The sequence below is a fragment of the Saccopteryx leptura genome, chromosome 4 (assembly GCF_036850995.1).
Source record: "Saccopteryx leptura isolate mSacLep1 chromosome 4, mSacLep1_pri_phased_curated, whole genome shotgun sequence".
NCBI classification, from domain to species: domain Eukaryota; kingdom Metazoa; phylum Chordata; class Mammalia; order Chiroptera; family Emballonuridae; genus Saccopteryx; species Saccopteryx leptura.
The window spans coordinates 197,816,996-197,839,428 of record NC_089506.1 but is presented as its reverse complement, the minus strand read 5'-3'; the positions used below and the strand labels follow the sequence as shown (position 1 = coordinate 197,839,428).

The following is a 22,433-nucleotide window of genomic DNA, read 5'->3' as shown; positions in this document are numbered from 1 at the left end:
CCTGACCAGGTAGTGGCGCAGTGGATAGGGCATCGGACTGGGATGTGGAAGACCCAGGTTCGAAACCTCAAGGTCGCTGGCTTGAGCATAGACATGACCCCAGGGTCGCTGGCTTGAGCCCAAAGGTCACTGGCTTGAAGGTTAAGGTCATTGACTTGAGCAAGGAGTCACTTGCTCTGCTGTAGCCCCCCGCCCCCGGTCAAGGCACATATGAGAAAGCAGTCAATGAACAACTTAGGTGCTGCAACGAAGAATTGATGCTTCTCATCTCTCTCCTTTCTTATCTATCTGTCCCTATCTGTCCCTTTCTCCGACTCTCTTTCTGTCTCTGTCAAAAAAAAAAAGTGGGTGTTTTGGGGGCCCTGGCCAGTTGGCTCAGTGATAGAATATCGACCCAGCATGTGGAAGTCCTGGGTTCGATTCCCAGTCAGGGTGTACAGGAGAAGTGAACATCTGCTTCTCTTCCCTTCTCCCTACTCCCTACCTCCTCCTGCAGCCATGGCTGTATTGATTTGAGTGCATGGGCCCCAGGTGCTGAGGATGGCTAGGTGGAGCCTCTGCCTTAGGTGCTAAAAATAGCTCAGTGGCAAGCATAGGCCCAGATGAGCAGAGCATTGGCCCCAGGCAGGGGTTGCTTGGTGGATCCTGGTCAGGGCAGATGCAGGAGTCTGTCTCACTATATCTCCTCCTCTCACTTAAAAAAAAAAGTGAGTGTTTTGGATCTGATGCTGTAGGTGCATTAGAACCTTTTTCTTTCTGAACTTTCTGAGCCTTAAGCTTTTACATTCTAGGGATTTTGAGGCAACTTAGTAGTGGGACCCCCCAGATTCCCATAAAATTCTATCAAAGTTTTGGTGCTACCCAGTCAATTTCTTATTTTTTCATGATGTTGGAAAATTAACTGTCAAAAGATTTCCATATGATTAGAGACTAAATTGTGAGCCTTTTCTCATTTTGATTTTCTTTCATTTGTAAAATTTTAACCTTTTTAAAAACAGCTTTATTGAGATACAATTTACATATTATACAATTCACCCAATTAAAGCGTATAATTTAATGGTTTTTAGTCTATTCATAGAGTTGCACCATCATCACCATAACCAATTTTCTAACATTTTTATTTCTGCAAAAGAAATCCTGCTCCCCTTTCATTATCACCCCAAAGCCCCCCTCTTCCCAGTTTAGGCCACCACAAATCTACTTTCTGCCTCTAGGTTTGCCTATTCTGAATATTTCATTTCAGTGGAACCATAAAATATGTGGCCTTTGTGACTGGCTTCTTTCATTTAGCGTGTTTTCAGGTTCGTCCCTGTTACAGCATGTATCAGTATTAATTGAGGAACTGCCACCAGTCTACATTCCAAAGTGGCTGCATCACCTACCTATTTATTTTTAGTTTTTAAGTCTCACGTGTAGTAGTAGTTGGGATAAAAGATTCAAGGCTGCCTCTTTTACATTCTCTTGGGGTCTCAATAGCAAAGTCATATATGGTATCTATGCAGGTGGGATTCCTTTAATTACAGTATTGGTCATAGGCTGGGTGAGGGGCATCCCATTAGGGAGCTGGGTGTCATCATTATATAGATAGCCCAATACTACCTGCACATGCAATGTTTCTACAACTTCCGTTTGTATTGACAAGGGACAGGCAGTGAAATTGCCTTCTCTGGATATGCTTGATGGATCCTTCTCTTAATCCATTCTAATAATTTAAGGACTTTCCCATGAACCATCCCCTCAGATGTGGTGGGTCCCAACCTTATAGTCAGCAGTGTTCAAAGCAGAGACACTGCTCTTGCCTTAAAATTCTCAGGGGTTATTTATTTATTTAATATTCAGTGAAAGGAGGGGAGGCAGAGATACAGACCTCCGAAAATGCCGTGACCGAAATCCACCCGGGAAGCCCACTAGGGCTCTGGAGCATTGCTCGGTTGCTCAGACAACTGAGCTCTTCTTAGCGCCTGAGGCAGGGGCCATGGAACCATGCTCAGTGCCTGAGGCCAACTTTCTTCAAGACAGGACTGCAGGAGGGGAGAGGAGAAAGAGAGAGAGAGAGAAAAAGAGAGAGAGAGAGAGAGAGAGAGAGAGAGAGAAGCAAGAGGGGGAGGGGTGGAGAAGCAGATAGGTGCCTCTCCTTTGTGCCCTGATCAGGAATCCAACTTGGGACATCCACGCCAGGCTGACACTCCACCACTGATCCAACCAGCCAGAGCCTCAGGAGTTATTTTAACAAAGATTTATCAGGCTAGGGTCTGTAATGATCTACATACAGATGACTCAATCCTTCACTGAATAACCCCTTATATCTGTTTTTTCCCCCCCTCTATTGTCATTTTGTCCTATTTGAATTATCTTTTTAGTTGTCATGGTCTCACAACTTAAATGATAGAGTTATCAAAATTATAGTGCCCACCAGAGAGGTGACAGCTCAATGCAAGGAGATTCTGAACTTCCTTTAATTTTGCTAAAGCCCAAAGCAACAACCAAGGAACTGAGTTTTTAGCTGATCTGACATCAGTTTGCCTTTTCTTTCTTACCCACTTTTCTAACTCCTGAGGTTCAGATTGGTTCATTTCCAATTTCACTGGAAAGTTTTATTATCAATATCTAATTTCAAAGTCAATGCTACTTCAAACCAGCAGTACCTTGTTCATTTCTGTCCTATTTAGCATAATCATCTTTTAATTTATAAATAATGTCTTAACCATATTTTGAGTTAAGAATAAATCAGGGATCTTTCAGTAAATCCTACTTCTGACATCAGCTGCATGGATGGTAGCACTTAAGTAGGGTTTAACAGGGTTTGGTTGCTGAAGAAGACTCAGGACCCTAAATGACAATGCTAACAAATCTCCAGTTTGTAATAGGGCAAAATATCGATACAATAGCAACAATATTGAAGTAAGGGTGTGCATTACAGCCAAAGGCTGGCTGTCTCATAGCAAGAGGCCTGAAAAGGCCAGGAGCAAGGTCCTACTATCCTACTTTTTTTTTTTCCCTGAAGTTGGAAACAGGGAGGCAGTCAGACAGACTCCCACATACGCCCAACCGGGATCCACCCGGCATGCCCACTGGGGGCGATGTTCGCCCATCTGGGCTGTTGCTCTGTTGCAACCAGAGCCATTCTAGCGCCTGAGGCAGAGGCCATGGAGCTATCCTCAGTGCCCGGGCCAACCCTACTCCAATGGAGCCCTGGCTGCGGGAGGGGAAGAGAGAAACAGAGAGGAAGGAGAGGGGGAGGGGTGGAGAAGCAGATAGGTACTTCTCCTGTGTGCCCTGGTTGGGAATCGAACCCGGGACTCCTGCACACTAGGCCGAAGCTCTACCACTGAGCCAACCGGCCAGGGCTATCCTGGTTTTTAAGAGTCAATATAGAATCCAATTTCTTTCCTGGGTCAGGAAACATCAGCATGTACATGGAACAACACCTTGGAGCAGGGAACCCCAAATGGAATCTATGCTTTGTTTTTTTCCTGGTGACATAATTTACCTACTCTGCCATCTTGACTGGAAGTCCCAACAAGTATTTATTGATTCTAGTATTTTATTGAATGTAAGACATTCACTGATTTAATAACATATTTTCAAAAAAATAACATTGTGTACAAAAATACTGGAGTTAAAATATTTTTTTGTTTGGACTTTGAAGTGTAGAATTGACAAAATGTATTTCTAATTTATGACAGCATATATTTACCCTGACACAATGACCCACCACATTGCTCTTCATTGTCATGATCCAAGTTTCATTTACTTCATATATTGCCTGACCAGGCGGTGGCGCAGTGGATAGAATGTCAGACTGGGATGTGGAGGAACAAGGTTCGAGACCCTGATGTCACCAGCTTGAGCATTGGCTCATCTGGCTTGAGCAAAAAAAAAAAAAAAAAAAAGCTCACCAGCTTGTACCCAAGGTCGCTGGCTCAAACAAGGGTTTACTCGGTCTGCTGAAGGCCCGTGGTCAAGGCACATACGAGAAAGCAATCAATGAACAACTAAGATGTCGCAACGAAGAACTGTTGATTGATGCTTCTCATCTCTCTCTGTTCCTGTCTGTCTGTCCCTATCTATCCCCCCCCCCTCTGTCCCTGTAAAAAAAAAATTAATCCATATTCAGCAAACTGTAAATGTGCATTTAAATTACCCTTGGCTACTGGCAGCTGCTTACTACTGTACTTGCATTGGCACGCTTGTCAAAGCCTCCACCTATAATTTGAATTGTTTTAACAACTTTAAGATTTGAAGATATGATCTTAAGGATAGTTTTATTTTTAGTTTAATTACTTTCCACTAGAAGTTAAGCAGCTACTTTTGAAAGACAACGAAGTATTAATAACACTTGTCAAAAGATATATTTTGGAGGGTCTACCATCATTCTCCTTCATGACTCATGAATGATTCACCTCAACATCTCCTGGATTTAACCTATTTTAGATACTTAGCAATTTCTGCCTTTGTCACACAATAGGCTGTACACTCAACAACTTCCTAGTTCAATGGTGAACCACAGTGTATTTTTTATTAGCTATTTAGTAGATACAAAATATTTGTAAGTTACGCATGAAATATAAACAATAACAATTCCATAAGTGTGCCCATCATTCCTTTTAAGATGAGCATGTCCATGCCATTTGAAGTACCCTGTGCTCTTTCCTCATTCCATCCTCTTCACACTTGACATGAAGTTTGCGCTTCTTTTTCTCATGCTTTTTGTTTGAGTCCTACTAGTTTCCCACCCCTGAGATTATGATTAGATTAGTGCATTTTGGAATTTTATATAACGGAATTATGCTGCAATGTATCCTGTTTTGTGACTTGCTTCCCCAGCACATTATGTCCTGCCTCACTGTTGTGTCAGCTCTTTTCAATAATTTTCACTGCTCTTTGGCGTTAATTACATGTGAGTATACCAAAGTCTATTTTTACATTTTACTGTATGGGCACCTCCCCCCTTCCATCTTAGTGATTATTAGGTCTACTTGTGCAGATGTACAAGTATTTCTCCAGGGCAATGTATTCTTCAGGGAGGATGTATATCTTCAAGTTCACAGAATAATGCCAAATTATTTTATAAAGCGACAGTACCAAATTATAGTTTCATCAGCAGTGATTAATACACGAGCACAAAAACACACGCACACACGCATGCACACACCCCAGACTCCCAACCATCACACACAACATACTAAACACGTGCACAGATCCATAAAAAGATTCACGTCGTGCCCCACCCACGAATACTCGCCGAATACCCCAGACACACAAACGTACGTCACACACTCCACGCCGGTACGCGCAGAGCTCACGTACTCACACACAAGCCCCCACATGACCCAACCAGGGGGCGTGGTCTCCGCCGCCCGCAACCGAGGCATCTTGTCCCGGCCGCGCCGCCGTCGGACGCCAGGTGTCGGAGGTCGCGGCACCGTTGGCGGTGGCAGAATTTCTACCCGGAAACTACGGCTGAGGAGCCCCGACCAGCCCGTGTCGCGGCTGCGTGAGCCAGACTAGCCTCTGGTCCTCGCGTCGGCCCCGCGGAGCCGGAGACCGCTCCCGGAACGGCGGGGAGGATGGTGCCGAGCGGCCCCGGGCCCGCCGCTCGCCGCCGCGAGTGAGCTCGGAGCGGCCACGGGCGTCCGCGGAGCAGCTGGCCGGGCTGGGCCCGGGGCGCACCGCTGCCCGCCGGGGCGGGGTGAGCAGGGGTGCGCGGCCGGGGTCTGGGCCGGAGGGGGCTGCGCTGGTCGCGGGCGGCGCATCGGGTCGGGTTTCCTTATCGCCTGTGGGGGCTGCAGCCCCCACCCCAGCTGCGGGTGGGGGTCGCCCCGCATTAACGCCTCGGCCTGGCCACCGCCACCGGGGTTTGTCCACCCGCATCCCTGGAGCAAGGATTCCCTGCCTGCGCTCGAGATGGCTGGACTTCGCACGTAGGGAGCTGAGGCTTGGGCGATTTGGATTTGGCCTGCGGAGGAGCTTCTTGGTAGTTTGCCGTTTTTGATTTTGGGTAGTGTTTACGTTACTTCTACGTTTGCAAATTACATACGTTTCGGAAAGAAGGTGGGAGGTGGGGATCCACGTATACGCAGCAACTTAAAATGAAATAGTGGTATTTTATGTGTCAGGGTTAGTAACTATTCAGAGATGGCTGGATTATTAGCTTCATTTCTATTTTCATAAAGTAAATCAAGGAGCGGCTTCGAGGTAGTGGCATTTGGTTATAGTTCCTTGGATAGGCACCATCAGGAATAGAACTAGGCCTGTTGTGCTGTTTTAAATTGAGTGAACAACCATAACCGGTGGACAGCTGGTGAGGGGGCCTCTGCTGAAGAATCAGATGTCTGTAGTTTAGTTCTCAACTAGCAGATTACAGCCCTCCCCAAGTGATGAATGATGAGCTTCTTTTCCGCCTGCTTTGGCAGGCAAGATTGTGGCTCCTCCTGAACTGCTACTTTCTTGCCTCATAGGTGAACCGCTATGGGAGGTACTAGGAGGAAAAACTCCAAGGCTGGTTGGTGGTGAATATTTTACGTATCGGTTTGTCCTTGGAGCGATCTTCTTGGTCAGCTTGGTGTCTGAGCATTTGTATGCCATCTGTAGATGAATGTTCTGCCAGCGTTTGAAGGGTTAAGAGCACCTTCCTGATTCCTCATTTCATCTAAGGATTCTGAAAGGAAATAGACCTGTTGTGCAACTAAGATACATACTTCATGACAACAAGCGTATTGACTGTCTAGGAGTAAGGAGGCAGTGTGTTGTCTTCTTAGTAAAGGAATAGGAAGAATTTCCGTGACCTAATTGAGGTGAACTGGAATCGAAGCTGCCACCCACTTCTGGGTACTGAGATCACCAAATGCCCATTGTACGCATCTTCTGTGTTTGGGCTCTAGCTGCAGCTGCTGCATGGAGGAGAGACAGACTGAAGTATAAATACAGTTTCTGCTGGCAAAGAACTTACACAGAGAAAGTAGAATGTGGCGAGACTTAGTTACATATGGAGTTACCAACTATTAGGGATCTTGTTATAGTTAGGATTTAAAAAGGCCTTATAAAGGAAGTGACTTTTAAGGTGGGCCTTGAAGGATGAGGGGGATTTGGGTCTTTCAAAATTAACTGGAAAGTGAAAAGGCTAGGGCTAGTTGGTGGAACAGCATGCGGATTAGTGAGGTGGCAGTGGGTGTCTAGAAATATTGTCAGTGGCAGCCAGGTAAGGGTTAAAGGCTTTTGTAAGACAGACAAGCATAAGCTTACCCACCCTGGCTTTTGTTAGATTTCTGGGTTCTAAAGAATTGTTTTCATTTGATGAGTTTGTTCTGTTCCCTTTTGTCAGTCATTTACATAAATCAGTGCCTAACTTATTTTAAGGACAATGAAATAGATGTTGTAATTCCTGTTTGGTGTTAACAATCAGGAAATTAAATTTGCTGTCTGGGAGGAATTTCAGTGCCTGTGTTTAGTTTAAAAGAAAACAACTCTGCCACTCTGGCTACAACCAAGTGATAAATAGCAAGCTCGTTAGCCATTTTCTAAGTGTTTTTAATGACACCTACATCACTTCACTGAAATGTTGTTTGTTTCTCTTACCAACATTGTTGACAAAACCTCTGAAACTGTAAAAAAAGGATGTCTTATAATTGCCCTGGAATATCATGACTAGTCTCAGGACCTCACTGGCTTCAACCTTAACCTTTTTTTTCTTGAGATATAATTGACATACAACATTATGTTAGTTTCAGGTGTGCAATATAATGATTCGATATTTGTATGTATTGCACAGTGATCACCACAATAAGTCTAGTTAGCAAGTATACGTAGTTTTTTTTTCTTGTAAGACAAACTCTCTTAGCAGTTTTCAAGTATGCAGTACAGTAGTATTATTAACTAAAGTCACCATGCTACTCTACTATACATAACATCCCCATGAGTTATTTTGTTATTTTTTGTTGGTACCTTTTGATTCCCTTCACCCATTTCAGCACCCCTGCCCCCAGCTAACACCAATCTGTTCTCTGCATCTATGAACTTGTTTTGCTTTGGGGGAGGAGGATATATTGTTTTTTTTTTTTTTTTTTTTTTTTTGTTTAGATTCCACATGGTATTTGTCATTGACTTTTTTTCACTTAGCATAATCCCACCAAGGACCATTTTTTATGTTGCAAATGGCAAGATTTCATTCTTTATGGTTGAATTTTGTATATACACCACATCCTTAGCCTTTCTTTAAACATGCTCAGCACTGCACCATCCTAACTTTTTAATGCTTCTCTTTGACCCACTTCTTTATCTTCTTCTGACACAGCATGACAGCACAGGGAGTCAGATCTTTGGGATGTTTTTGTCAATATTAACATGCCACAGAATTCCATTGCCATGTAAGAGGGCTTTTAAATTTTTATTACTTTTTTACTATGACATTCCAATTAAAATGAAAAATAAAAAGAAAATGGAGGAAAGAGTTTTTAGCAAATTGAATTTCCATTTAGGATTTATTTTGATAAACAGAAATCCTTAAATGATCTTTCCCAGGTACAAACTGAATAAATTTGGCAAGAAGTCTGCAGCTCTCTTTCTGTGTATAATTACTTACCTAAGTGTAGTCCCAGGGACTAGATGACAACCTTTGGTTATGATTGTCTGCACAGTGCCCTCAGTTGGACTGCTGTGCTGTTTGATTAGAGGTCCTGTTTTTTAAAAATCTCCCAGTCTTTAAACTTAGTTTGGTTATTACAGTATGTGACTTCATAATGAACTTCTAGTGTTCAGTTAAGCTTGTTATTGCTCTTGATTTTTCTTTTTTCTTTTTTTTTATTTTTAGTGAGAGAAGGGGAGGCAGACTTCCACATGTGCCCCCACTGGGATCCACCTGGGGGCAATGCTTTACTCATCTGGCGGTGGGGGGGGGCTTGCTCAGTTGTTCAGCAATGAGCTCTCCTTAGCGTCTGAGGCGGAAGCTGTGCAGCCATCCTCAACGAGGGGGACAAGCTCGCTCCCATGGTGGGGGGGAGAGAGAGAGACGTGAGAGGGGAGAGGGGTTTAGAAGCAGATGGGCGCTTCTCCTTTGTGCCCTGATCGGTAATTGAACCCAAGACATCCAACACACCGGGCCAACGCTCTACCACTGAGCCAACCTGCCAGGGCCATTATTTGTTTAAATAGCGTTTGTTTAATTGAGCTATAATTAACATACACTGGTTCCAGTGTACAAATAATGATTTGATAGTTATATATTGCCAAGTGATCATCACAGTAAGTCTACTTAACATTCATCACCACATGTAATTACAGTTTTTTTAAATTGAATTTATTTGGGGGTATATTGGTTAATAACATTATGTACATTTCAAGTGTACAATTCTGTAATTGTCTGTATATTACATTGTGTGCTTACACTTCAAGCCTAGTCTCCCTGGCTTGATATAAATCACCATGTATTTAACCCCATTTATCCTCTTCAACCCCCCAACACTCCTCTCCTCTAGTAAGCACCATAATTTGTCTCTGTTTATGAATTTGTTTGTTGCTTTCTGTATTATATGCCACATATGAGTGAAATTGTATGGTTCTTGTCCTTTTTCATCTGACTTATTTCACTTAGGATAATACTCTCAAGATCCATCCATGTTGTCACAAATGGCAGTATTTCATCCTTTCTTATGACTGAGTAGTATTCCATGGTGTATATGTATCACATCTTCTTTATCTAATTATTTATCAAAAGAGGTTTAGGTTGTTTCATGCCTTAGCTACTGTGAATAATACTGCTGTGAGCATAGGGGCACCTATATCTTTTTTTTTTTTGGTGAGAGGATGGGAGATAGTGAGGCAGACTCCTGCATATGCCCCAACCAGGATCCACCTGCAAACCGGTCTGGGGTTGATGCTCCAGTCCTGAGCTATTTTTAGCACTTGAGGCTGAGTGCTCAGACCAACTGAGCTATCCTCAGTGCCTGGGGCCACACATGACCAATTGAGCCACTGGCTGTAGGAGGGAAAGAGGAAGAGAAGAGGGTGAGGGAGGGGGAGAGAAGTAGATGGTCACTTTTTTTTTTTTTCTTTTTTCCTGAAGCTAGAAACCGGGAGAGACAGTCAGACAGACTCCCGCATGCGCCTGACCGGGATCCACCCGGCACGCCCACCAGGGGGCGATGCTTTGCCCCTCCGGGGCATCGCTCTGCCGCAACCAGAGCCACTCTAGCGCCTGGGGCAGAGGCCAAGGAGCCATCCTCAGCGCCCAGGCCATCTGTGCTCCAATGGAGCCTCGGCTGCGGGAGGGGAAGAGAGAGACAGAGAGGAAGGGGAGGGGTGGAGAAGCAGATGGGCGCTTCTCCTGTGTGCCCTGACCAGGAATCGAACCCGGGACCCCTGCACGCCAGGCCGACGCTCTACCACTGAGCCAACCGGCCAGGGCGATGGTCACTTTTTTGTGTGCCTTGACTGGGAATTGAACCCAGGACATCTGTATTTGAGGCTGACATTCTGTGCACTGAGCCACTGGTCAGGGCCAGTCTTTATGAATAAATGTTTTCAAGTTTTTCAGGTAGATACCCAGAGGAGGGATTGTTGGGCCATATAGTAGCTCTGTTCTTAATTTTTTTGAGGAACCTTTGTACTGTTTTCCATAGTGGCCATACCAGTTACATTTGTATGAGGGTTTCTTTTACTCCACATTCTTTCCAGCACTTGTTATTTCTTGTTTTGTCATCTTCATACAACATTAGGGTGGTTAAATCCTTCATGGACTGACGATTGAAAAACACTTCTGCCCTTTTTTTTTTTAAGCAAACATATTTTCAAGATTTTATTGTCACATAATAAAACAAAATATGAAGCTTAGAACTAGATCACTTGGCCCTTTCTCTTCTTATCTTCTCCCAGTTCAAAATGTTTGCATCTCTTAATAGCCAGCATTCTCTTAGATCTGTAGTTGGGCTTAATGCATTCAAGCCTCAGTAGTTTTAGCTTTTTTGCAGAAAATTGGCTTAGTCTGCCCACCATAGCCCCTCTGCTTCCTGTCATAATCCCACTTTCCCTGAGTATACAGAAAATTCTTACTCTTCATTTACTGTGTTACTTTGTGTAGTGGGTGCTTGCCACACTTCTTACTGAAAGTTGGGTGGGTTTTAGGAACGTTCACCATGTTTGCAGGAGTACTATTATTGGCATGGAAAAGCCCTCTGCCTATTTTTAAACTGGAATGCTTGTTTTATTGTTGAGTTGTATGAGTTCTTATATATATTTTGGATATTAGTTGCTTATCAGAGGTGTTATTTGCAAATATCTTCTCCCATTCATTTAGTTGCCTTTTTGTTTTGTTGATTAGTTTTATGTAGCTCCTGTCAATTTTTTTTCCTTTTACTTCCTTTGCCTTTGGTGTCAAATTCATAAAATCCTTTGAGACAAAGGTTCATAAGTTTAGTACCTGTGATTTCTTCTACGAATTTTGTTTCAGGTCTTATATTTAAGTCTTTGATCTATTTTGAATTAATTTTTGTGTATCATGTCAAATAATCTAGTTTCATTCTTTTGCATGTGGCTTTGCAATTTCCCCAACACTATTTATTGAACTGGCTTTCTTCATTGTATGTTTTAGGCTTTTTGTCAAAAATTAGTTGTCCATATATATGTGGGTTTATTCTAGGGTCTCAATTCTGTGCCTTTGGTCTGTGTGTCAGTTTTTCTGCTAATACCATACTGTTTTTATCATTGTAGTTTTGTAGTATAATTTGAAGCCAGCGATTGTGATTCTTCTGGCTTTGTTCTTTTTTTTTTTTTACAGAGACAGAGAGAGGGATAGACAGGGACAGACAGACAGGAATGGAGAGATGAGAAGTATCAATCATTAGTTTTTCATTGCGCATTGCGACACCTTAGTTGTTCATTGATTGCTTTCTCATATGCGCCTTGACCGCGGGCCTTCAGCAGACCGAGTAACCCCTCGCTTGAGCCAGGGACCTTGGGTCCAAGCTGGTGAGCTTTTTGCTCAAACCAGGTGAGCCCGCGCTCAAGCTGGCGACCTCAGGGTCTCGAACCTGGGTCCTCTGCATCCTAGTCCGACGCTCTATCCACTGCGCCACCGCCTGGTCAGGCTGGCTTTGTTCTTTTTCTCTGGATTGCTTTGGCTATTTGGGGTCTTTTGTAGGTCCAGACAAATTTGATGTTTTGTTGTTATTTGTATTTTTGAAAAATGCCGTTGGGATTTTGATGGGTGTTGCATTAAATCTGTATATTGTTTTAGGTAATATGGTCATTTTGACTATGTAGATTCTTCCAATCAATGAACACAGTATCTTCTCACTTCTTTGTATCTTCTTCAGTCTTTTAACAATATCTTGTAGTTTTCAATGTGTAAGTTTTTCACATTTTTTCTTTATTCCTAGGTATTTTATTCTTTTTGTTGCAACTGCAAATGGAATTGTTTTTCCATTATTTTCTGAAATTTTATTCCTAGTCTATAGGAAAGCAATGGATTTTTGTACATTGATTTTCTGTCCTGCAATTTTACTGTATTTGTGTAAAGTTTCTAGTAGTGTTTTGGAGTTTTTGGAATTTTCTATATAAAGGTTCATGTCATCTGCAATAAGTGACAATTTTACTTCTTTATTCCCAATTTGGATGACTTATTTCTTTCTCTTGCTTGATTGCTCTGGCTAGAACTTTCAATACCATGTTGACTAACAGTGATGAGAGTGGAAGCCCTTGCCTTGTTCCTGAAAGGAAAAGCTTTCAGTTTTTTACTATTGCATCTGATATTAGCTGAGGGTTCGTCCTTTATGGCCTTTATTATGTTCTGGTACTTTCTTTTTATACTCAGTTTAGTGAGTGTTTTAATTATAAATGGATGTTGTATCTTGTCAAATGCTTTCTTGCATGTATTGATAGGATCATATGATTTGTATTCTTTGTTTTGTCAATGTGGTGTATCACATTGATCTGTGCATGTGTTGAACTACCCTTGTGTCCCAGGAGTAAACCCCACTTGATCATGATATATTATCTTTTTAAGGTATTGTTGTATTTGATTTGATAATATTTTGTTTAGGACTTTTGCATCTATATTCATTGGAAATATTAGTCTGGAATTTGTGTGTGTGTGTGTGTGTGTGTGTGTGTGTGTGTGTGTGTGTTGGCCTTGCCAGGTTTTGGTATCAGGGTGGGGTTGGCTTCATAAAATATGTTAGGAAGTATTGTCTTTTCTTCAGTTACTTGGAAGAGTTTGCGAAGGATAGGTATTAAATCTTCATTGAATGTCTGGTAGAATTCGCTAGTGAAGCCATATGGTCCTATACTGCTTTTTGGGAGGTTTTTGATGACTGGTTTATTTTCCTTACTGTTGATCAGATTCTTTAGATTTTTCAGTTCTTCATGGGTAACGCAACAGAGGTTATATATTTTTAAGAACTTGTCCATTTCTTCTAGGTTATTAAATTCGATGGTATATATAGCCTTCCATATTATCTTGTATAGTTCTTTGTATTTCTATGATGTCTGTTGTAACTTCTCTTCTTCACTTCTGATTTTCTGTCTTTTATCTTTTTTCCTTAGTAAGTCTAGCCAGAAGTTTGCCAATTTTATTAATCCTTTTAAAGAACTTGCTCTTTGTTACATTAATTTTTCTATTGTCTTGTTCTCTATTTTGTTTAATTCTACTGTAATTTTTATTTCTTTTTTTCTACTGACTTTAGTCTCCATTTCTTTTTTATTTGAAAATTTTCTTGTTTCTTGAGGTAGGCCTGTACTAGTATATATACCTCTTATTACTTTTGTTCTATCCTCAAAATTTTGATGTCATATTGTTCTTCTTGTCTTGACTCTAGATATCTTTTGATCTCTCCTTTTATTTCTTCTTTGACCTGGTCATTGTTTAATAGCATGTTGTTTAGTCTCCACATATTTGTGGTTTTTCCCACCTTCTTTTTAACAGTTGATTTCCAATTTCTAAGCATTGTGTTCATAGAAGATACTTAAACAATTTAATCTTCTTAAATTAGTTGAGGCTAGTTTTGTGTCCCAGCAAATGGTCTATTTTTTAGAATGTTCCATGTGCACTAGAGAAGATTGTATAATTTGGTGTTCTGGGATTAAAAGCTCTGTAAATATTCACTATCCTTTTGGTCTAATATGTCATTTAAAAGCGATATTTCCATACTGATTTTCTTTTTTTTTTTTTTTTCTGAAGCTGGAAACGGGGAGAGACAGTCAGACAGACTCCCGCATGTGCCCGACCGGGATCCACCCGGCTCGCCCACCAGGGGCCACACTCTGCCCCTCCGGGGCGTCGCTCTGCCGCGACCAGAGCCACTGGAGCGCCTGGGGCAGAGGCCAAGGAGCCATCCCCAGCGCCTGGGCCATAGGCCAAGGAGCCATCCCCAGCACCCGGGCCATCTTTGCTCCAATGGAGCCTTGCTGCGGGAGGGGAAGAGAGAGACAGAGAGGAAGGAGGGGGTTGGTAGAGAAGCAAATGGGCGCTTCTCCTATGTGCCCTGGCCGGGAAGGGAACCCGGGTCCCCCGCACGCCAGGCTGACGCTCTACCTCTGAGCCAACTGGCCAGGGCCCTGATTTTCTGTTTTAATGATCTATCTATTGCTGTCAATGGGGTATTTAGCTCATATAATGGTATTTTTTGTCTGTTTCTCCCTTTAGTTCTGTTAGTAGCTGTTTTATATACAGTATTTTGATGTTCCCAGGTTGGGTGCATATATCTTAATATGTGTTGTGCCTTTGATGTATTGACCTGTCATTATAAAATGTCCATCTTTGTCTCCTGTTACTTCTTTTTTTATCTTGAAATCTATTTTATCATATATAAGTCGGCAACACTTGCTTTTCTCTGAATGCCATTTGCTTGGACTATCATTTTCCTCCCATTCACTTTGAATCTCTTTGCCTTTTCAGTTGACATGTGTGTTCTGAAGGCAGCATATAGTTGGGTTTTGTTTCTTATTTTTACTTATAATATTTTTTATTGATTTTATTTTATTATTTTTATTTATTTATTTTTTTTAATGTGCCTTGACTGCGGTCCTTCAGCAGACCAAGTAACCCCTTGCTTGAGCCAGCGACGTTGGGCTCAAGCTGGTGAGCTTTTTGCTCAAACTAGATGAGCCCTCGCTCAAGCTGGCGACCTCAGGGTCTCGAACCTGGGTCTTCCACATCCCAACGCTCTTTCTACTGCGCCACCGCCTGGTCAGGCTTTTATTGATTTTAAAGAGAGAGAGAGAGGGGGGAAAGATTGTGTGTGGGGGGAGAGAAACATCAATTTGTTTTTCCACTTATTTATGCATTTATCGATTGATTCGTATGTGTGACCTGATTGGGGATTGAACCTGCGACCTTGGCTTATCAGGATGATGCTCTAACCCAGTGGTCCCCAACCCCTGGTCCGTGGGCCATTTGGTACCGTTCCGCAGAGAAAGAATAAATAACTTACATTATTTCCGTTTTATTTATATTTAAGTATGAACGATGTTTTATTTTTAAAAAATGACCAGATTCCCTCTGTTACATCCGTCTAAGATTCACTCTTGACGCTTGTCTCGGTCACGTGATACATTTATCCATCCCACCCTAAAGGCTGGTCCGTGAAAATATTTTCTGACGTTAAACTGGTCAGTGGCCCAAAAAAGGTTGGGGACCACTGCTCTAACCAACTAAGCTACCTGGCCAGGGCTGAGTTTTATATTTTAATTCATCCTGCTACTCTGTGCTTTTTAATTGGTGAGTTCAATTCATTTCCATTCAGGGCGATTATTAATATATGAAGATTTCCTATAGCCATTTTATTTTTTGTTTTTTAGTAGTTGTGTGTCTATATTGTTTATTTTCTTGTGTTTTTCTCTCTGTTATTTTAGTTTGGTGGTATTCTATTTTTTCTCCATTTCCTATCTTTTTAGGTTATGTGTCTCAGTTCTAGATTTCTTTTATGTGGGTACCATTAGGTTTATGCTGAAGAAAGTTTCATATATGCAGTAGTCCCTTTTCTCTTTTTCTTCTGATTGTAACTTACCTCCAATGTCCTGTGCAAGTTCAATCCTTTTTCTCATCCCTTTTTATGTTTTTTTTTTTTTTTTTTTTTTTTTTTTTTTTTTTTTCTGAAGCTGGAAATGGGGAGAGACAGTCAGACAGACTCCCGCATGTGCCCGACTGGGATCCACCTGGCATGCCCACCAGGGGGCAACGCTCTGCCCACCAGGGGGCGATGCTCTGCCCCTCCGGGGCGTTGCTCTGCCGCGACCAGAGCCACTCTAGCGCCTGGGGCAGAGGCCAAGGAGCCATCCCCAGTGCCCGGGCCATCTTTGCTCCAATGGAGCCTTGGCTGCGGGAGGGGAAGAGAGAGACAGAGAGGAAGGAGAGGGGGAGGGGTGGAGAAGCAGATGGGCGCTTCTCCTGTGTACCCTGGCCGGGAATCGAACCCGGGACTCCTGCACGCCAGGCCAACGCTCTACCACTGAGCCAACTGGCCAGGGCCCCTTTTTATGTTTTTGCTGTCACAAATTACTCTTTTATGTTGTGAGTTTGATTCTTTCTCTCTCTCTTTTTTTTTTTAATATTTCTTAAGTGAGAAGCGGGGAGGCAGAGAGACAAATTGCCACATGCACCCAGACCAAGATTCACTGGGCAAGCTCTTTATGGGATGATGCTCTGACCATGTGGGGTCATTGCTCCATTGCTCATCAATGGAGCCATTTTTTTAGTGCCTGAGGCAAAGACCACGGGGCCATCTTCAGTGACTGAGGCCAACTTGCTTGAACCACTCAGCCATGGCTGCGGGTGGGGAAGAGAGAGAGAGAGAGAGAGAGAGAGAGAGAGAGAAGGCGGAGAGGTCGAGAAGCAGACCTGTGTCTGCTGGCCTGTGTGCCCTGGCCGGGAATCGAACCCGGGACTCCCGCATGCCAGGCAGACGCTCTACTACTGAGCCAACTGGCCAGGGCCTAAACTGATTTCTTAACAAAAACTTTGCAGACCAGGAGGATTGTCACAAAATATTCAAAGTGATGAAAAGCAAGGGCCTACAACCAAAATTACTCTACCCAGCAGCAAGGCTATAATTTAGAATCAAGGGCAAGATAAAGAGTTTCCTGGACAAGAAAAAGCTAAAGGAGTTCATCACCACTAAACCAGTATTACAAGAATGGTGAAGAGACTTCTTTAAGAAAAGATCAAGCCTGACCAGGTGGTGGCGCAGTGGATGGAGCGTCGAACTGGGATGCGGAAGGACCCAGGTTCGAGACCCCGAGGTCGCCAGCTTGAGCGCGGGCTCATCTGGCTTGAGCAAAGAGCTCACCAGCTTGGACCCAAGGTCGCTGGCTCCAGCAGGGGGTTACTCGGTCTGCTGAAGGCCCACAGATAGTTACTTCTCCTGTGTGCCATGACCAGAACTTGAACCCAGGACATCCACACACTGGGCCAACATTCTACCACTGAGCCAACTGGCCAGAGCCTTGTTTTTGTTTTGTTTTTTAATCCTTTCTGCCACTGTATATTTTTTGATTGGAGCTTTTAGTCCATTTGCATTTAAAGTAATTATTGATAAGGATATAGTTATTGCCATTTTATTCATTGCTTTCTGATTTGTATTTGTAGTTTTTCTCTGTTCCTTCCTTATTATTTTATTCTTTTCTCTTGTATGTTGATGACTTTCTATAGTATTATGTTTAGATTCCAGTCTCTTAATTTCCTGTATATCTCTTGTAGATTTTTGGTTTGTGGTTACCATATTCTTCCTATGTACTAAACTGTGTGTATAGCAGTCATTTTACTTTAAGTTGATGTTCACTTAAGTTTGAACACATTCTGAAATCACTACAGTTTTTGCTCACCTTCTCCATATTTATGTTTTTGTCATTTTTTTACTTGTGTGTTTGTATGTATCCCTTAATTTATTGTTGTACTTACACGTGATCTTCCTAGTTTTACCCTTAAATCTTTGTAATAATTATATTGTTGGTTGATCCACAACTTTTATTATGTGTTTGCCTTTGCCAGTGATAATTTTTTTCTTTCCTATATTTGCTTATTCATGTTTTGACCTTTTCTTTTTTTTTACAGAGGCAGAAATAGACAGGGACAGACAGACAGGAACGGAGAGAGATGAGAAGCATCAATCATCAGTTTCTCGTTGCGTGTTGCGACTTCTTAGTTGTTCATTGATTGCTTTCTCACATGTGCCTTGACTGTGGGCCTTCAGCAGACCGAGTAACCCCCTGCTGGAGCCAGCGACCTTGGGTCCAAGCTGGTGAGCTCTTTGCTCAAGCCAGATGAGCCCGCGCTCAAGCTGGCGACCTCGGGGTCTCGAACCTGGGTCCTTCCGCATCCCAGTTCGACGCTCCATCCACTGCGCCACCACCTGGTCAGGCTTGATCTTTTCTTAAAGAAGTCTCTTCACCATTCTTGTAATACTGGTTTAGTGGTGATGAACTCCTTTAGCTTTTTCTTGTCCAGGAAACTCTTTATCTTGCCCTTGATTCTAAATTATAGCCTTGCTGCTGGGTAGAGTAATTTTGGTTGTAGGCCCTTGCTTTTCATCACTTTGAATATTTTGTGACAATCCTCCTGGTCTGCAAAGTTTTTGTTAAGAAATCAGTTTAGGCCCTGGCCAGTTGGCTCAGTGGTAGAGCGTCTGCCTGGCATGCGGGAGTCCCGGGTTCGATTCCCGGCCAGGGCACACAGGAGAAGCGCCCATCTGCTTCTCCTCCTCTCCCCCTCTCCTTCCTCTCTGTCTCTCTCTTCCCCTCCTGCAGCCAAGGCTCCAATGGAGCAGAGATTGCCCGGGGCGTTGAGGATGTCTCCATGACCTCTGCCTCAGGCGCTAGAATGGCTCTGATTGCGGCAGAGCGACACCCCAGATGGGCAGAGCATCGCCTCCTGGTGGGCATGCTGGGTGGATCCTGGTCAGGTGCATGCGGGAGTCTGACTGCCTCCCCATTTCCAACTTCAGAAAAGTACAAAAAAAGAAATCAGTTTATAGTCCTATAGAAATTCCCTTGTACGTAACTAACTGATTTTGTCTTGCTTAGTTTAATATTCTTTCTGTGTTTTTAACCTTTGCCATTTTAATTATGTGTCTAGGTGTGGGCCTCTTTTGGTTCATCTTGTTTTGGATGCAGAGCTTCCGGATTTATATGTCTGTGTCCTTCACCAGTTTAGGGAAGCTTTCCACCATTATTTCTTCAAGTATATTTTTCAATCTCTGCAGTCTCTCTTCTTCTGGTACCCATATGATGCAAATATTGGCACACTTGATGTCCTAGAAGTCCCTTAAACCTCGTTTTTTAAATCTTTTTTTTTCTTTTGCTGTTTTGATTGGGTGTTTTCCACTGCTTTGTCTTTCAGATCTCTGATTTAATATTCTGCTTCATCTGATCTGTTGTTGATTCCCTAATATGTTCTTCATTTCAGTTATTTTCTTATTCATATCTGACTTTTCAATGTTTTTATCTTTTTTATGTTTAATTTTTATCTTTGTTGAAGTTCTCACTGAGTTCAACTGTTCTTCCCTAAGTTCACTGAGCATCCTTATAACCAGTGTTTTGAACTCTGCATCTGGTAGATTGGGATATGTTTCTTTATCTCCTTATTTTGGCTGACTCCCTGTGTGTGTTTCAGTATTTTAGGTAGATCTGCTACATCTCCCCGTCTTGGCAGAGTGGCCTTATGTAGGTGTCCTTTGGGGCCCAGTGATACATTCTCCCTGGTCACCTGAGCTGTGTGCTCCAGGGGTGTCCTTTATGTGGGTTGTGTGTACTCTCCTTTTTTAGTGGAGCCTTAATTGTTGTTGGTACATCAGTGGGTGGGATTGATCCTCAAGTTGACTGGCTGGGGGAACTGGCCATCACTACACTGGGTGAGCTGTTGTGTGGGGTCTGACCCCACAAAGCAGGATTCACTCTAGCAGGGCTCTGGTGCCTACTGAGTTCACCCTTTAGGTGTGTCATCTGTGGAGGTAATTGGATGGTGCTCTTTTGTGCTCTGAAGCAGATCATTGGATGTGTTGGTTCTAGAGCCTCTTTGTAGGGGCTTTGCTGCAGGCCTAGGTTCATTGCTGTCTGTGCCTAATCTGGAGCCACCTGATAGGAGCTACAAAGTGATCTACGGTTGGTAGGTGCCTGTGCTGGGCTTGGAGGCACCTGGAGAGGCTGTGCTGCAAATCAAGCCTTGTTGCCTCAAGTGCTAGGCAGGGAGCTGCTTAGCAAGAGGTACAGAGCATGCTGAGGACAGCTGCTCATTGTTTGGGGTTTGTGGCCCTTCAGAAATTTTAGGGAAGTCTATAGTATAGGCTGAGGTCAGCTGCTTGTGAGTAATAGCCACTGAAAAAGGTTTCAGCCTCTATGCTGTTTTGGTACGGCAGGTTCTCAGGGAATCACAAGGATGGGATGAGTTTGATGGAGACTCAGATGCAGTGTCTGCTGGTGTCAGTAGGCTAGGTTGGGGGAGGGCTTAGTAAAAGATGAATGGCACTCCCCTGCTGGCTCTGTCAGGGAAGGGTGTGACAAAGGAACAAAATGACAACTGCCTCTCCACCCCCTGCCTTGAAGCCAGACAGTTCAGTTCCTCCCTGTATGTCCTTGATGCTTTTAGAACTGTTCCTAGCACTGGAGCTCAGAGTGAGAGTGTCATTAGCTGTAATTCTGTGTATGGGCCTTAAACTCTAAGAGGAGGCCTAGGTCTCCAGCAGTTCACCTTCACCCTGATGGAATCTTGGATTTTCACAGCCAGCTATTGTAAAAGAGCTGTTCTTCCCGGCACAGGTTGTTCAGTCTGGGAAACCTGGTGTGGGGCTGTGATCTCTCACCCCTCGGGAGACCTTGCAGCCAAGATATCCCTTCCAGTTCAGTTCTTAACCGCCGCATGTGGGTGTGGGGCCAGTCTGATTTGCATCTCTCACAGTCTTATCAGTCTCCATGTGACTGACTTCTTTATATCCTTAGTTTTAGAAGTTCTGTTCAGCTAGCTCTTTTTCAGGTGATTGTTAAGAGTGGCTGTTCTATAATTTAGATGTAATTTTGATGTGGTTGTGGGAGGTGGTAAGTACAGCATTTACCTATTCCACCAGTTTGAGTGGAAGTCTAGGATATTTTCTAATATATTCTGGGATTGCAAACAATTAGTCAAACTACTGAGAGTTAGACAAGAGCTAGCTCATGATGGACTATTTGAAGCAGCTTGGACTTTATCCCTTGATCATTTGGAGCTCTCAGAGATTCATTAGTCACATGATTAAATTTGCATTTGGAGAAGTCACTGTGACAGCACACGGAGGATGGATTATTTTAACTAGTAGCCGGTAGATTCAATTGACATTCTTAGTGATAATTACTATAAAAGTTGTTGATGTTCTGAAGTAAGAGGAGTAGCAGAGGAGTGTGGAAATGAAGAGGCAGAAGGAAGAGGTAAGAGATGTTAATGGAATAGAATCTTTAGCACTCGTGATTCCTTGGATATGGGGTCCGGGGTGAGGCAGGAGATTTCTAGGATGTTTTCTAAAATTCTAGATCGAAATGGGGAATACCAGGAGAAAGAGTCAAATTGAGTAGGGAAGCAGATGAGTGTTGGACATGTGGAACAGACAGGTATAGATATTCAGTGGGCACTTGGATTTAGAGGTTGTAGGGCTGTAGAGATATGTAGAGGGCTGGTACAATAATCAGTCTCTGTCATCCTAACAAAAAGATGAGGCAGAGTGGGTGGATCTGAAACACATTTTCAAGAGAAAACCAACAAAATTTGCTGATGGATTAGATTGGTGGTAGTGCTGAGATTAAGGAATGAAGGTAAAGGAAGAGTATGTTGAAGAAAATTTATATTCTGAAATGAATATATTAGAAAAGAAGAATAAAAATATGAGATAAGGTTCTGATTGAAAAAATTATAAAAACTGAAATGAATAAACCCAAAGAGAACAAATAGTAGAAAAATAATGAAAAATGTATAGAGGCCCTGGCCGGTTGGCTCAGTGGTAGAGCGTCGGCCTGGCGTGCATGAGTCCCGGGTTCGATTCCTGGCCAGGGCACATAGGAGAAGCGCCCATCTGCTTCTCCACCCCTCCCCCTCTCCTTCCTCTCTGTTTCTCTCTTCCCCTCCCACAGCCAAGGCTCCATTGGAACAAAGTTGGCCCGGGCGCTGGGGATGGCTCTATGGCCTCTGCCTCAGGCGCTAGACTGGCTCTGGTTGCAACACAGCAACGTCCCAGATGGGCAGAGCATCGCCCCCTGGTGGGCATGCTGGGTGGATCCCGGTCGGGTGCATGCGGGAGTCTGTCTGACTGCCTCCCTGTTTCTGGCTTCGGAAAAATACAAAAAAAAGAAAAGAAATGTATAGAAATTACTGAAATAGAAAACATTATCTAGCTATAATCTACACAACCAAATACTTGTTCTTTGAAAACGAATACAATAAAATTCTGGTAAGATTGACTAAAAAGAGAAGAGAAGGCAAAAATACA

The 22,433-nt window shown here is 43.1% G+C and overlaps 1 protein-coding gene and 1 pseudogene across 1 annotated transcript in view; one reads left to right on the top strand and one right to left on the bottom strand.

The window, feature by feature from the left end:
• Positions 1-5,383: 5,383 nt before the first annotated feature.
• TMEM248 (transmembrane protein 248) overlaps positions 5,384-22,433 on the top strand; it is a 37,515-nt gene continuing 20,465 nt past the window's right edge. Inside the window, exon 1 of the mRNA XM_066382469.1 lies at positions 5,384-5,692. The gene's annotated coding sequence lies outside the window, so the exon portion shown is untranslated. The remainder of the gene's footprint in view (positions 5,693-22,433) is intronic.
• On the bottom strand, positions 10,831-11,131 carry LOC136402491 (large ribosomal subunit protein eL42-like; annotated as a pseudogene).